The sequence below is a fragment of the Euprymna scolopes genome, chromosome 12 (assembly GCF_053919585.1).
Source record: "Euprymna scolopes isolate OS-2025 chromosome 12, ASM5391958v1, whole genome shotgun sequence".
NCBI classification, from domain to species: domain Eukaryota; kingdom Metazoa; phylum Mollusca; class Cephalopoda; order Sepiida; family Sepiolidae; genus Euprymna; species Euprymna scolopes.
Window position 1 is genome coordinate 12,368,263 of NC_136493.1, and position 16,477 is coordinate 12,384,739.

At 33.9% G+C, this 16,477-nt stretch overlaps 1 protein-coding gene across 1 annotated transcript in view; it reads left to right on the forward strand.

Moving 5' to 3' along the window:
* Positions 1–16,477, forward strand: part of LOC145291190 (sterol regulatory element-binding protein cleavage-activating protein-like) — a 190,214-nt gene that overhangs the window by 79,453 nt on the left and 94,284 nt on the right. The window lies entirely within an intron of this gene.

Below are 16,477 nucleotides of genomic sequence, written 5' to 3' on the forward strand. Positions count from 1 at the left end.
TATATACTAGCAAAAGTACCCGTCGTTGACTGGATTCAAAAACAGCCTACAGAAAATGGACTCTGATTTATGAAAGTAGTATAGGTTATGAAAAGGAAGGGTTGTAAAGAGATAGCTTCGAATTTGGGGGTATCAAAACCAAAGCAAAATATGATGAAAGTAGAAATAAAGTAGATAAACCTCATAATTTATTATACCATACCTGTTCACACTGAAACACTTATCACAATATTCTGTGGATCTATATTAAAAAACCTTGTTAAACTTTGTGACATATTTCCATTCTATGGAGGTCAGGTGCGAACGAACACCCCATAATTTTATTATACCATATTTCTTCAAACTGAAACATAATTATCAAAGTATACTTACGCAAATAGATATGAAAAGTCTTTATTAAAGTTTGTGCCTATTTCCATTCTATGGAGGCCGGGCGCGAACGCAGACCCCACAATTTTAATGAACCACTGGTCTGCCAGATCAAACATACCCATTCCTGTGTCTCGATACATCTTCTATCATATGTAATCAGTTTTTTAAACTAGTTAACCATATAGGAGCCTATTCACACACACACACACACACACACACACACACACACACACACACACACATTCAGCTTTATATTATAGATATATGCACATGAAGTTCTGAACTGCTAGTATATATATATATATAAATTACATATTTTCTTTATATATATATATATATATATATATATATATATATATAATAAATTACATGCCTTTTTAATATGCATGAATTACGTGCGTTTTTTGTCTCCCGACAAAGGGATTGGACCTAGTAACTCACTCTCGTTCGTCTGTTCGCACTTTTCTCAATAACTATTCCTTGGATTGTTTTTAAAAATTTTGCACAAACATTAGTGATAGTGAAAGTAAATTTTTGCCAGAATGGGTTTTCCTGGATAACTCTGGTTGTCCCCCTAGAGGGGATTATAGGGGTAAAATTGCCCCCAAATTATTCATCTATTCATTTGTTCGCACTTTTCTCAATAACCATGTCTTGAAGTTTTTGGAAATTTTGCACAAACATTAGTCATAGTGAAAGTAAATTTTTCACATGTTAAATTTTAGTATCGACCTATTTGTTCTGGATAAAATATTGTTGGTTACAATATAATTACATATGCTCCTATCTACTTGCCTCCCCACCAGGGCAGAGTAAGATACAAGACCGTTTTTTAAAGGAGAGAAAACCCAGCCCTGGATTTGAACCAAAATAAAGATTGTTTCAAGAATTTCTCCCTTATGTGCAATATATGAACAGATACTACACTTCGACTTATTTGCAAAACATATTTAGATACTGTGGGTGAGCTGGCAGAATTAAAAAAAGAAAAATATTTTCTCTTAATTTGTGCATTCATTCTTTTTGTGGACCGTTAATCTCATCTTTATAGTTGTTGTTTCATCACGTTTTGGTTTTGGCCAACTCTGGCCTTCTTCAGGTGATTAACCATGGGGTAGAAGGGACTCTTTTTTTTTTTTTTTTGCTGATATTTTTTAAAGTCATCCCCTCTTTTTGATTGACTAGCCTTAATTTAAACCTTCACCACTTCCGGTTTGGCGATGGATGACAAGTCAGTTTTTTTTTTTTTTTTTTTTTTCGCATTCTTTTCCTCCTTTGCAGTATGGGTTTGAGCCTGCCTGCCTACTACTACATTTTTTTTTTTTTTTCTCAACACACACTCCAAACACCCGGGCAACACTGTGCACCCAGGCTAGTAATAAAAAATAATTTCTTAAGTCTGAAAAAATTCTGAACAGCTTTGTAAAATGTAAAATAGGTTTGATTTCTGTTTAAGGGGGAATATTTAAAAAAAAAAAAAAAAAAAAAAATTTTAGTTAAATATTGAAATCCATATAATCTTTGACTGAAAGTTGTGATTAAATCCATTTTACTTTTTAGTTCAAATCATACAGCAAGTAATATTTTAGATATTTTGAGCCAATTCAGATTGTCTGATTAACAATGAGAATCAGCGGTTTCTCAAATGACAGGCCTAGATTGCCTAAATAAAGAATCAGCGACAACAATAGTTGTCTCTGGTTGAGCTGCCGCACATAAATAGTATTTTCTTATTGAATCAATGGGATCAGCCTGGAATTTCTCAACAGTTATCTTTTCAAGTTTGTGTGGAGACAGAAATTACCCTTAAAAAAATTCCAGCAAAAATCTAACCTCCAGCCATGGTTGTCTCCAGAATTTGCTGCTGCCATTGCACACAAAAATCACTTATTCCATTGCTTCCAATGTAATAGATGTATTGAGACTAAAGCCGCTTTCAGGACTGCCAGCCACCATTGTAAAAGTAATAAAGAATGCAAGATAGTTGTATGCTCAATCCAAGTCCAGCGGCTTGATTCCCACCAATTTTGGCAAATAACAAACAGTCTTTAACAATGTATGCTTTATCCCAACCATCATCAATGGACCTTGTTAGCACCAGACAAAAAGCCAAACTCTTTGCCAAGAGCTTTGCAATTCTACCCTATGCGATCAAGGCCGTCAACCCCCCCCCCCCATATTTCCTCCTGTATCTGAAAACATGCTATGTGACATACAAATACCTGTGCATGATGTTGCCAAGCTAATCAAAAACCTTTTCCATTAAAGCAACTGGCCCTGACGGCATTCCAATTATAGTGTTGAAAAAACTTCAACCAGAACCAGCTCCCATACTTACAAAGCTATTTAAGCATTGTTTTAAGAATTGCTTCCCAACATCCTGGAAAATCTCATCAGTATGTTCCGTATTTAAGAATACAGGTGATCGGTCATCTCTCTCTCAGTACAGACCAATAAGTCTCCTGTGCGTCATGAGTAAGTTGTTGGAATCTGTTTTAAATAGAGAAGTAGTCAATCATCTGAGCAAAAATAACATCCTTTCTGACATGCAATATGGCTAGATTTACAGCAGATGTGCTAGCGGTCCTATCTCATAGGATTAGCGAATCTCTCAATGGAGGCTTCATTTACAGGGCAATTGCTCTTGACATATCAAAGGTCTTTGATAGAGTATGGCATAAAGGTCTACTCCACAAGATCACCAGCTATGGTATAGCTGGAAATGTCTTAATTATTAAATCATTTTTCTCTGATAGTTTCATAAGAGTAGTTTTTGTGTCACGTTTTTGCTCTATAATAAAGGGTTGAGTGTTTGTTGCGTCATCTCTAATAATGGATTAGAAGAGATGACGTGTTATATTATATATTTATGTTGTATCCTAAAGGGAATCGTGTGTGAGTGACATGTATTTTCAGAACCTACCTCTGCTTCTTCGATGTTGGACCATTTGGAATTTCTCATCCTGGAGGGAGACTTGATGCCTGTTTTTGGATGAAGATTCAATCACTCCAAGACAAGGAATTAGTTCTATAGTTTATTTCACTTTTCCCAGATGTCCTGCAGAAGGTGGAAATGAAATCGGCCTGTGTGGGTTCTTCTTCTACGTGAAGAGGAGGAGACAACGGGAAGCCGTCCGTTGTCTTCTGAGTCCAAATCTCAGCGATTCAGCTAACCTGATCACATGACTCACACGCAATCAAATCAGCTGATCTTTTACTTCCGGTCAACGTGTCTACACTATAATTCACCTCTTCTCTCTCTCTCTCCATTCTCTAACAATAGCAGATGATGGGCAGAAATCAGAAACTCACAGTATTAATGCTGGAGTCTCTCAGGGGTTCATCATGGACCCAACTCTATTCCTGATCTACATTAATGATCTCTCAAGTCACATCCTAAGATCATTCGTAGACATTCATGATGATGACACTACATCTATGGCAACACTTCAAAAGCCATAAATGACCAAGTTCTGCCTGATTCTCTCCTCTAATCTAAAGCATGCGGTACAATGCATCTAAAACTAAGCTTCTATCTTTACATCATCTGTACGCTGATCCGCGTTTGGCATCAATTGAAATGAATGGCTCTCGTTTTAGGAAAGCTCCATATTTTGACAAGCACCTTTACTCCTGATCTGACATGGAAGCTGTACATCAAATCCATTGCCATGGTTATTGGAAAAATGGTGGGATCATTCTACCGCTCCAGTAGACCTCCCACTACTGATGCAATTTTCTACCTGTATAAGAGCCAGGTATGTTCAAGGATGGAGTACTGTTGTCACATTTGGGCAGGATTTGCTAGAAAGATCTTATCCTGCTTTGACAAAGTTCAAAATACTTTGTAGCCTAGTGGAGGATGCCCTATTCTCTTCCCTGCAACCTCTTTCCCACAGAAAAGACGTTGCGAGCTTGTCGCTGCTTTATCATTATTTTCATAGCAAGTGCTTGCCTGAGCTCTAATTGATGCCCCACCCTTCTGACTTTCACAAAAACACTCGTCTAGCTGAAACCACAATCAATAATTTCCCCCACTCTTTATCTGTGCCTAAACATAGATTCCATGAACAAAGCTTCTTTCTTAGAACTGCATGGCTGTGGAACTCTTCTATTTTCCTGCTTTCCAGCTGACTACAATATGGTCATCTTCAAGTTCAATGTAAACAAGTTCTTGATTAGCCATCCAATTAAGTAATCCAATTTACTAAATTTCCACTACTAACAATTACTACAATATCGTCCCATTGACTACTGTACACTCATTAAATCATATCCTCGAGTTCCCTCCAGGTCTTGATAAGTGGTGACTCCTTTGTATAAAAAAAATCTTAACCATATATCAGAAAGTTACCCGGATGGGTTTGTGAAGTTTCTTTCACATCCGCTATCTTTTCTCACCCCTTTGACATAGTCTGATGCGACCGTAGAAAAGTTTACCTTATCTTAAAGGAATATCTCTGCTGTCTTAGTTTAATTATCAAAAATGAAAAATAAAAAAAATAATACATGCAAAACATAAAAAGTGCTTTTTTTTTTTTTTTTTTTTTTAAAAAAAACCTTTGTCAAAAAATACATGAAACAAAAAAAAAAATTGGTTTTCTTAGTTTGTTCAATTTTGTTTGACAAAAAAATTTGGTTGAAAAATACTTGTTTATTCTTTTCATTTAAAACAATTTCTTACAATAAAACAGAAATTGTTACAGTAGGTTGTTTCTTTATTTTTATTTTTTTTTTTTGGTGATTTTATTATATTTAAATGTTTTCTTTAGTATTTTCCTTGGGTAGCATTGTTAGGCTTTAATTAATCGGAGAAAGCCAGTGGTTGACGTCATGTTCTGAGCAAAGGCCCGTGGCCAGTTAGTTACATCTGGTTCAGATTCTGCACAAGTACCAAATTTTTAAATGGGGCAAACATCTTGCTAGTATTATACCATGTTAAAAGTTATTTTCGAAAACATAATATTGAACTTACATGGAAAAGAATTAAATAATTCAACATCAGGGTTTTATGTTGCGAGTGAAATGGTTGCATTTGTGAGTGATTTTTCCAAGTGACAACTAGAAATAATGAAACGCTTATCTTTTGACGATTGTGTTTTTTCACCGGCAATTTTCCAAAGCTCATTACTGAGTGAAAAATGTATTTTCAACCTTTTTATTTGTTTTTTTTTTTAATAAAACCAGCAAAGTCAAATTATTTAAACAATATAAGGTTTAATAGAATAATATACACTTTTTAAAACAAAGACTGTTTAAAAAAAAAACGTCTGAAGAAATTCGAACGTTTATACTTTCAAATCTTAACATAAAATTCGGTGCATATTTAGAATTACATCTAATTAAAAAAAGAAAATATATATATAGAAATCATGATTATGTACTTGTCATGATACGAAGATGTCATATTCCAAAAATCACGCAGGTTTGTCTAGTAACTTTTCTATTTGGCTAGTAAACGAAAATATGTAGTTGTTAAAGGTCAACTAAAAATAGATTTGTCTATAGAGATCTGATCATAAATATCATAATAATGGAAAACTGTATCCATTAAGACAAAAATATCAGCCTCAATATTTTATCTGAAGAAAAATATCATTATCTGCCATCTTGTTTATGTTTTCAAACAATCATGTGACTTAAATTAACCAATCAAATCATGATGGAGGGCAACCGTTTGAAATTGAATGAGAGATTGTTTAGAATATTTTAAACACATTTTAATTAAAAATTTAACTGTTGAAATTGGATCATACAAACTTTTTTTTTTTTTTTTTTTTTTTTTTTTTTTACACTGAGCACTTTAAAATTAATATCGCCTTTAAAAAAAAATTTTTTTTCTTTTCTCATACCTGTTTATTATTCAAGCTCCTTTTAGTTATTTTTACATTTACTATAAATGTACGTCTGCAATGACAGACAAATCATTTCTCAATTTTGTTGAACCATGATCAATATATATATTTTACGAGAGAGGCACCACTTATCAAGGCCCAAAGGCCATTTGAAGATAAGTTTTAATGAATGTACAGTGATCACCTACACAACAGCGTACTTATCGTCAGTGGTGGAAATTGGGTAGAATTAGATTAAGAGAACGTCTCGACAAGAACTTTACATTGGACTTGAAGACGACCATGTTTTAGTTAGCTGGTAGACAAGCCGGCAGAACAGAATTCCCCAAGTGAGCAGCTCTAGGAAAGACGCTTTATTCATGGAATTTGTGTTTAGATTTAGGCACAGATGAAGTGAGAGAAATTATTGATAGTGGTTGTTGCTAGACGAGTGTGTTTTTGTGAAAGTTTGGCACTACTCCCTCTCACGAATGCTACAAACTGTTGGTGGATATAAATGTATAACCAACTCAGTTAAGGAAGTCATCCACATATAGTACTGTTTCACAGCTCCTCAGTACAGCTAAACTAGCAACTACCTTAAGCCAGGTTTGAAACTCTATCGCCTAAAGGACAGTTGGCACTCCTAACCATTACGCTATTTGGCTGCTGCTAAGATGGGTATGTGAATTACAATGTTCAAATATTGTCCAAATACCTATAGGGTGAACGATAAAATTGTCGCCCTAAAGAAAACAAATCTGCAGTTTTATTTTAAAACTTTATTGAAAAAATCAATTGAGGTAACTTGATTATGTTGTAGAGCTGACACCTATTCAATGTAGCCGCCTTCAGTCTCAATCACCACCTTGATACAGGTCTGGAACTGAGAGCATGCCTTTTCCACAAGCACCGGTTGGAGTTCGGTGAATACTTGGCAGATGGTGGTGATCAGGCTGGCTTTGGTGTTGTGGGAGGTCTTGTTGGTGATGTTCTCAACGTATCACTAAATGAAGTAGTGCAGCGGGTTCAGGTTGGGGGAGGAGGGAGGCCAGTGAGAGAAGGGTACAAATTCGTAGCACTCTTTCTGAAATCAAGCCTGGGTCTCTTAGGACTTGTGGGCCAACGCCAAGTCCTACTGCCACACCCAGGATCTGACAGCGGCCACCTGATTGCACCAGGGGATCACCACACTCTTCAGCACATCCAGGTACACTTTGGTCTTGATTTTCAAGCTGACTTTGAAGATGTGAGGTGGCAGAATGTTGCCCTTACTTGAAACCACACTAAAGACCATAACCGTGGGTCGTCTGATGCATTGAGCTGTGCCCTCAAACGTTGAACAGTCTGGATTTGCGATTTGACAATGGTCCTGTTGTCATAACTTGGATCAGTAGAGAGCATGAGTTGTACAGTGGCACATCTCCGATCTTGCTCATTTAACGTTGTCACTTTCAGACCTGTAAAAGATTCTGCAACAGAAAAAGAAAACAGGTTTTCATCAAATGGAAATGGAATAATGTCATCTGTTTTAGAGCGACAATTTTATCGTTCCACCCTCTATGGTGTGTGTGTGTGTGTGTGTGTGTGTGTGTTAAAGAATTGTTTTAGGTAGCTTTTTTTTGAGTTTGCAACCGAAAATGAAAAGCTGGCTCCACAACGTTCACTCCTTAAAGTTCTTGAAATAAAAATTTTGAATAAACAAAAAAAACAACAAAAACTTTCACGTTTATTCATCCGTTAGAATAAAATGAAATCAAATCTGTTGCCAAGGCCGCTGGAAAAATGGTGGGATCTTTCTATCGATCCGGTAGATATCTCACTGCTGGTGCTATTCTCTATCTATATAAGAGCCAGGTACGTCCAAGGATGGAATACTGTTGCCACATCTGGGCAGGAGCTGCTAGAAAGGACTTGGCCTGCCTTGATAGAGTTCAAAATAGACTTTGTAGCCTCGTAGGATATGTCCTTTTCTCTTCCTTGCAACCTCTATCTCACAGAAGAGATGTTGCGAGTTTGTCTCTGATGTATCGTTATTTTCATGGAAAGTGTTTGACTGAGCTTCAATCTATGGTCCCCCCTCGCCAAACTTTCACAAGAAACACTCGTCTAGCTGTAAACACTATCAATAATTCCCCCCACTCTTTATCTGTGCCTAAACCTAAACGTAGATTCCATGAACAAAGCTTCTTTCTTAGAACTGCACGCCTGTGGAATTGTCTTCCGTTTTCCTGCTTTCCGGCTGACTACAATATGGTTGTCTTCAAGTCTAACGTGAATAAGCTCTTGATGAACCGTTCCATATAAGTTATCAAATTTACCAAATTTTCATTACTAATGATTACTATATTGTCCAATTTCTACTGTACACTCTTTAACCCTTATCCTTGAGTGGCCTCTTGGCCTTGATAATGTGGTGATGCCTATGTAAAAAAAAAAAAAAAAAAGTAATTGTATTGCTGGTGCGTAGTTTTTAATTTACAGCTTACAAATCGCAACTTGCTGAAAGAAGAACATTTCAACACAAATGCGAAACATCCATTGATAAAAAAATAACAAAACATATTAGTCCATAACAAAAGTGTTTGTTTTATTAAAATCAAAACAATGATTGTATAAAAGAAACAATAGCAAAGAATACTTAACAAAATGTTCTTTTTGTAAAAACAATATACGAATTGTTGACCTTACGACCTAGATAGCATATTCATAAGTATTTCATAAAAAAGATATAGGATACTTCTTTTCTGTGAAGTTGAACTTATTTGAAATAGTTTTAATTTTAGATGCGAGAAATGGACCCAACTTTATATCGATACAGATTATGGTAGTAAGTCTAACGTAGATATTTAATGTAGTTGAAAGTTTTCATTGATGTTATTTTTAAAATTATTTCTTTAAAAAGAAATTTAGGTTCATAGAATTAAGGCAGAACTATTCAGAAATGTAATGAATGAACTCAATCTAAAGTAACCTAAAATGGTGGAACAAGCTATGCAGTTTCACCTTTATTGATTCAGTACATGTATGTGTATATGTATGATTATATATATATATATATATATATATATATATATATATATATATATATATAAAGTACATGTAGTTTAATGGTGGAAACTGATAGAAGGTACATGGTTTTGAATGCTGGCTTATATATATATATATATATATATATATATATATATATATATATATATAATTTTTTTTGAAAGATTAAAGCCTAAAGTTAATCTCTGAAAATAAAAAATTACATGTGAAAAAAGAAAGTATTATGAAGAATGTCTTGATGGTGGCAGTGGAAACTGGAAAATTCAGCTAAATTAAAAGTTAAATAAATTCTTTGTAAAAACCCCTTGAAAGATAAATATTAGTTTTCTGGAACTATTTCAAAGATAATTAGTAAAGTCTTAAGATATTGAATTAAATAAAAAAAAAAAAAAATAATTTTATGTTGTATTCTGGAAGACAATACTTGGGGAGTCCACTTAGCAGAGATATTGAGAGAGAGAGCAATTCTTAGGACAGTGGAGCTGAGAAATAGATGTGAAGAGAAGTGTAATTGAAGTTCTTTAAACAGATGTGATTCATTATCGAAGAGGGGGATACAGTAAACCTTTGGAAGGTGGCCTTCATGCAAAGTTCTTTATACAAGACGAAGAAGACAAAAACACATTACATTTAAATAACAAACAAAGACAAAAGGCTTACGTAACAAATACAAGATGTTTATTCATCCAACTGATGATTGGAATTGGATGTCTGCTACTTTGCTACATTGTTGTCTTTTCCTTACACCCTTCACTTCCTAAGGAGTTTCTGTCAGTCTTCCCGACTCACTTGGACTCCTCCGATTGACTGTCTCGGACTCCTTCTTTTTTAGTTTAATTAAGTATCTATATTAATTTTATACTTCTTTGTGACGTCAACACGCGGGCCAGACACATGAATTCCATGCACATGCTTTCAACACGCATCCTGGCAACACAAGTCCCAGATTTCTCTGTGGACATTCTTTAATCCCATTGTTCCATTATTCCTACTTCAACCCAACTTAAACCAACACAACTTTCTGTTTACCTGCATTCTTTATCGTATAAATTATTTCTAATTTTGCATTCCTAACTACAATGGATAATTCATTGCATTCCTGGAATCGTATCTAACTAATGAAAAATGTATTCATTTTAACTTTTAATAACTACGTTCAATTCCAGAATTCTCCTTCAATAATAATATTTGATCCTAATTACTTTGTTTCCAACTAAAAACCGGGAGCTGTCCCCTTCAGTATGCAACATTTGTACAAAAGGATAGCTTAATTAGCCCTCAAAAGTGAGAGTTTAGTAACAGATCCAGCTTTGCACTATCAAAACAAACTAAAGCATCTTGCATAAAACTTTTTGTAATGTTCCTAAAATATTAAAAATAATTTTCTTTTTAATTGTTAACATCTACAATGTTTGCTTTTTATAAAAAAAAAGCAAATTTATGCATCTTTTTGTTCAGTACTTAAAACTTTAACAAAGGTGTTTTTTATTAAAAAAAAAAAATAATACATTTTTCACTAAATTAATGAAAAAAAAACAAAAAACAATAATGGGGCCATTATATTCTGTGGTTGTTAATTAATAAATACTGAAAATTTCATTAAAATTGGTTGATTTCCTGAATTTTGGTGAATTTTTAAATGAAGGAAGGGGTCATTTATGCATTTTAGGGATTGGCGATTCATTTTGCACATACCTAATATATATATATATATATATATATATATATATATATATATATTAGTATGGGTGTCCGGCGTTGCCCGGGTGTTTGGAGATGTATGCTGAGCAAAAAAAAAAAAAACAAAAAAAAAAACGGTCAATTTTTTAAACTTTGACCTCTATTATGACCCCTTAAAATTTATTTTTTGGGCTCAAATCGAGTTATTAAGTTAGATTCATGGCTAAGGAACCTATATCTAAAATTGCAAGTGTTTAGACCCCAAATTGTCGGAGGAGTTTGGTAGAGTTCTCAAAGGTCAAATCGTTGAACTTTGACCCCTTAACAACCAAATTTCTGGCTGAAAACCGATCACATAGATTTTCCCAAATCTCAGTACCCTGTATATCAAATTTCGAGTCTGTAGACTAAAAATTGACAGTTAGTGTAGGGAAATGTACACCGACAGACACACAGACATGTTCACTTTCATAGATATACTAGCATTTCAGCTCGGCATTGCCCGGGTGTTTGGATGGGTGTGTTGAGCAAATAAAAAAAAAAAATGGTAGTAGGAAGGCAGGCAATATCACGAAGGAGAAAGACGGGAAAAAACCTGACGTCTTTACTGTTACGACCACCGCCAAACCGGAAGTGACTAGATTTTAATTAAGGCTAGACAACCGAAAGGAGAGGATGAATTTAAAAAATATCGACGAAAAAAGCGACATCCCCTGTAGAAAAGTGCCCTGTTTAAGGTGAAGATATTAATGTTTTTAGTCACTTTTTTGATATTTGCCGTCTGAACAGTCGAACTTCAAAATGATACTGATCTTGGTAAAATCATTTGCCTCTGTCGAAAAGTTTTTGGCAGACATGCAAACATACATGCATATATTTATATAATGGTAACTAAAAATTTTCGACCCAAACCGATGAAAAAGTTTGCCCTATCTCTGAATACCCTTTATGTAAAATTTCAAATGTCTAGACCAGAAATTGTCTTGAATAATTTGGTAGAGACCACAGAGGTCAAATTTTTTTAAACTTTGACCTCTATTATGACCCCTTAACATTTATTGTTTTGGGCCCAAATCAAGTTATTAAGTTACATCCATGTCCAAGGAACCTATATCTAAAATTTCAAGTGTTTAGACCCCAAATTGTCGGAGGAGTTTGATAGAGTTATCAAAGATCAAATCGTTGAACTTTTACCCTTTTACAACCAAATTTCTGGCTGAAAACCGATCACATAGATTTTCCCAAATCTCAGTATCCTGTATATCAAATTTCAAGTCTGTAGACTAAAAATTGACAGTTATTGCATAGGGAAATGTACAGCGACACACACACACACACACACAGTCACGCTCACTTATATATATATATATATATATATATATATATATGTGTGTGTGTGTATATATACATATATATATATATATATTAAGGGTGTACCAATGAATCGGCATGTAATCAGTAATTGGCCAATTAATTACTTTTCTCTTTCCTATTAAATTTTAATCATTTCATCACTACCAAGTAACTCCTCTGATAGCTTTGACACATTAACATAACTGCTAAGTTTACTTAATATTTGTTAAGTGTTTAACCATATTATAGCTTTTGGCCTGTATTGAATAAAAATACAAAGTACAATTTCCAAATTTTAAATAAATATGATTAAACAAATAAGAAAAAATAAATTACAAACCAACTACAAAGTACAAATTGTTGACTTCCACATGTGATCACATTTTGAAGGAATTTATTTTCCCAAATTAAGCTGACTCTATATTTCAGTTAATTTGTTAATTGCTAATGGAGAGCAATTAAAGTGAGAAACTATATTTCTGTTAGTTGTAATGATTGTCTTCACAGCCTGTTGAGAAAATAATTAATCATTTATTGAGTTGCAATGTATAAAGTATGATAGTGATTCTAAACCACATTCCCTGACACCAGCAACCATATTTGTTACTGAATTCCGCAAGACTAAGAAAACTTTATTGAAGATTTTATACTCATCCAGAACATTGTGCAATTCTTCACTTATTCTTGCACCTATGTGTGCACCAGGGAATAGAACAACTCTAAGCACAGATCTGCACGGTTCAAAGTTATTTGAAAATAATGACCTATCAAACTCAAAAGGGGGGCATTATTTGTAGTAGTTGTCCAAATGCCTGTCATCTATGAAATGCTAAATTCAGCAAGAGACAAATGAATTTTTGTTTTACTTTCATAAATATATCAAAAATTATTTTACAGTGAAGCGCTTTTTTATGGAATGCTGTAATTTGAACAATGTTTTGCTGCTAGTCTCTCGCTCCTAGACAAGGTTCAAAAGAGTCGCCAATCTGATAGGCCCTGAACTGGCATCTAAGCTTCAGCCTCTGTCCCATCGACGAAACGTTGCATCCCTCTGCCTGTTCTACAAGTATTTTAATGGTGAATGCTCTGACAAACTGCAGACACTTGTGCCCCCACGACGTAGACACCCTTGACAAACCCGACAGGCAGCTAAATCCCACCTCCACACAGTGGAGATCCCGAGATGTAAAAGATCTTTCTACTCCAGTAGTTTCTTCCCCAGAACCGCTGGACTCTGGAATTCCATTCCAGGTCCCTGCTTCCCTAACTGTACTGACATGCAGAAGTTCAAGTGTAACGTGAACCGACATCTTGCTGCCCAAATCCCAACATAGTTCCCCAGTAGTTGCTGCCCCCGATAGTAGCCCCCTACACCAAAGTGGCAATGTGCCTTGTTTGGGGTGAAAATGTAATTAAAAAAAAAAAAAAAAAAAAATTAAATTAAGCCTATTAAATCCAATGTCAGATGTTACAGAACATGGTTGAATATCAACAGCAATCATTTCTCTTATCAGATAATGGATCTCTTGTGACCTGTGGTCAATTATATCTCAAACTTGCCTTTTGGCCGATATTGATTCTATAGTAGTTTGGTGTTTTGCTGGAGGCTCATAGTTGTTGCCACTTGTTCTTGGAATGTCTGTCTCTGAATATTCATTGTGTTTCCTTTTCTTACTTGCAACTTTTGCTTCTTTTGTATAAAATTTTCTAAGATAATTTAACATATTAGTCACTGTAAAAGTTTTTGCTGAATTTTCCACCCTTTGATATTATGGTTCAACATAACTTGCAGGCAGCTGTATTATTATTCTTGGGGTTGACATCAAAATGCTTCCAGAAGAAACTGGTTGCCATAATGGTTGAAGGTTATTGGTAATATTTAGTTAATTAATTTAAATGTGTAAAGAATTATGTCTGATATTTAATTAGTAATTTATCTCAATAAAATATGGATTATCTAATCAAAAAAAAAAAAAAGAAAATATATATAATGGTATCAAGAGTCCAAAAATGAGGAACAAGAGTAAGACTGATGAAGAATGCTTTATTTTCAATTTGCACATCATTGCAATTTACTGTACAATTCCTCAATATGAAAATTGAAAGATGAAGCAATTTTCTTTGACAGTGATTTAAAGTAAAAAAAATAATTCGATAGGAAAAAAAAGGAGGGAAATTTTTCCATATGCTTACACTTATTTGCCTCAAATTCAGTGCAGTTTTAAAAGTCTACATGTTAACAGTGCATCATGCCTGTTATTTGATAATATGGTGTAGACAATAGATTTTCACTGGAAAGCAAAAAGGGAGTTAACTTATCTTCCTTTACAATATACTTTAATTTATATTAGTATCATTTATGACAGCAACATATGCTGATAAATCAGCATTATAAAACATATTAATCGGTAATCGGCTGATTATCAAATGCTGATTAATCAGTAATCAGCCAATTTGCTAATCGGTACATCCTTAATATATATAATATTTTACATGCAATATGTTCTTACTTGTGTCAGGTGGCATATCTGTGATGTTATTTCAGACAAATTCCCTTCGTCAGGCATATGTTCAACTTTCAAATGTGCATGGTGTCTTATTGTAGACCAAGCAAATTTTGCAGAAATTGAAAATTAATTTGTTTCAAATGTAGATTAGTAATATCGTGTGTGTGTTTGTGCGTGTTGGTACTTAATATAAGTTTTTTTTTTTTTTATTAATATTTAACTTTGAATATTTTTGCATTATTAACTAATCTTTATTCATTTATTTTATTTTATATATAGTTAGTTAGCAATAGAAATTGCTGGCATACCCTAAAATCCAACAAATGACCACTCCCCCCTTCTATTTAGGTGCTCTTGTAATCATTGTTTCAAATTCAAGCTATGAAGCTTTTCTAAAGAAGATTTAACTTTATAAATTCATATTATTAAACAAAGGTAATTGTGTTTTAATTCTGAAGGGGGATAATTCTGTTTTCAAAATATCTAACAAGAAAATTTAAATGTGTGCAGAGAGGTCTTGGTTCACAAGTTTCCTTGACTTCTGTGCTATAAAATCTTTTTAAGAAAGATTGCGTTTTGTGTTCAATTTTTCATATGCATTTATCTATTCTTTTATCCATACTCCTGGACAGTGCCAGGGAGCCTTGCTAGTTGCATTATAAAATACATTCTATAAATAGCAGATAATTTACCAGCTAAATCCATATTCAAAAATGCAACAAAGAAAGTCCAAATTTGTACAAACTCCAAATCATAAAGAGAATTCATATTTAGATGAATGCATGCACACAATAATGCAAAAATTATTGACGCAATATAAAATTCATAGAAATCTATTGTACTGGTGTGATACTCCCATTGATTTCAATGTATGATATTCCATCACAACAACTAAGTTGTTTGGAAATCCACACAGATGATTTGTTTATAGTGGTGAAGGCTTTGGGTAGAACCAACCACACTTTTTAGTACAACTGCTAATCTCAGTCAGTGCAATGACTTCCACAGGACACAGCAGACAGAGGACCTCTGGTTTTTACATCAGTTTTCCTTCTCCTAGACGCATGTCTTAATGAAAACTGTCAATGTATCTCTCCTAGGGAATTAAATGTGCCCCTAGATACCAACCTGGGAATTTCTGTGTCCCGGTGTAATATATATAGCATCTAGCATTCCCAAACACTCACCCATTTGATAGTGGCCAGACTCATCACTGCTTAACTTCAGTAATCTGGTGAGAACCAGTGTGTCAACATGATTATGCTGTATATTATTATTGTACTAAAACCGAGTTAATCAACGGTTGTTTCCCTAAAAGATTTTTTTAATCAAACAAAATACATGCTTAGGTATTCCTTAATTTTGGGATTGAGTTATGTTTGAAAAAATACCATTTTAATTGTTCTTAAGCAACCCATTCTCTCACTTTCTCACTATATATTAGTTAAACTCACTTTTATTTTATATGGTCTTTGACTCTCGCTCCTTATGTTTATCAATAGCAAAAGATAAGAGAAAGAAATTTTTTTTTTTTAAATCAAAATAGTCAATTATAAACTAAAGAAAATATCACAATAAGCAGTAATACAATTTAATCTATACCCGAGATGGAGGGAGAAGAGATAGTAAGCAGAAAGCAGTTCATTTTGGATTTTATCTTTTTTCTTTTTTTTATTATTT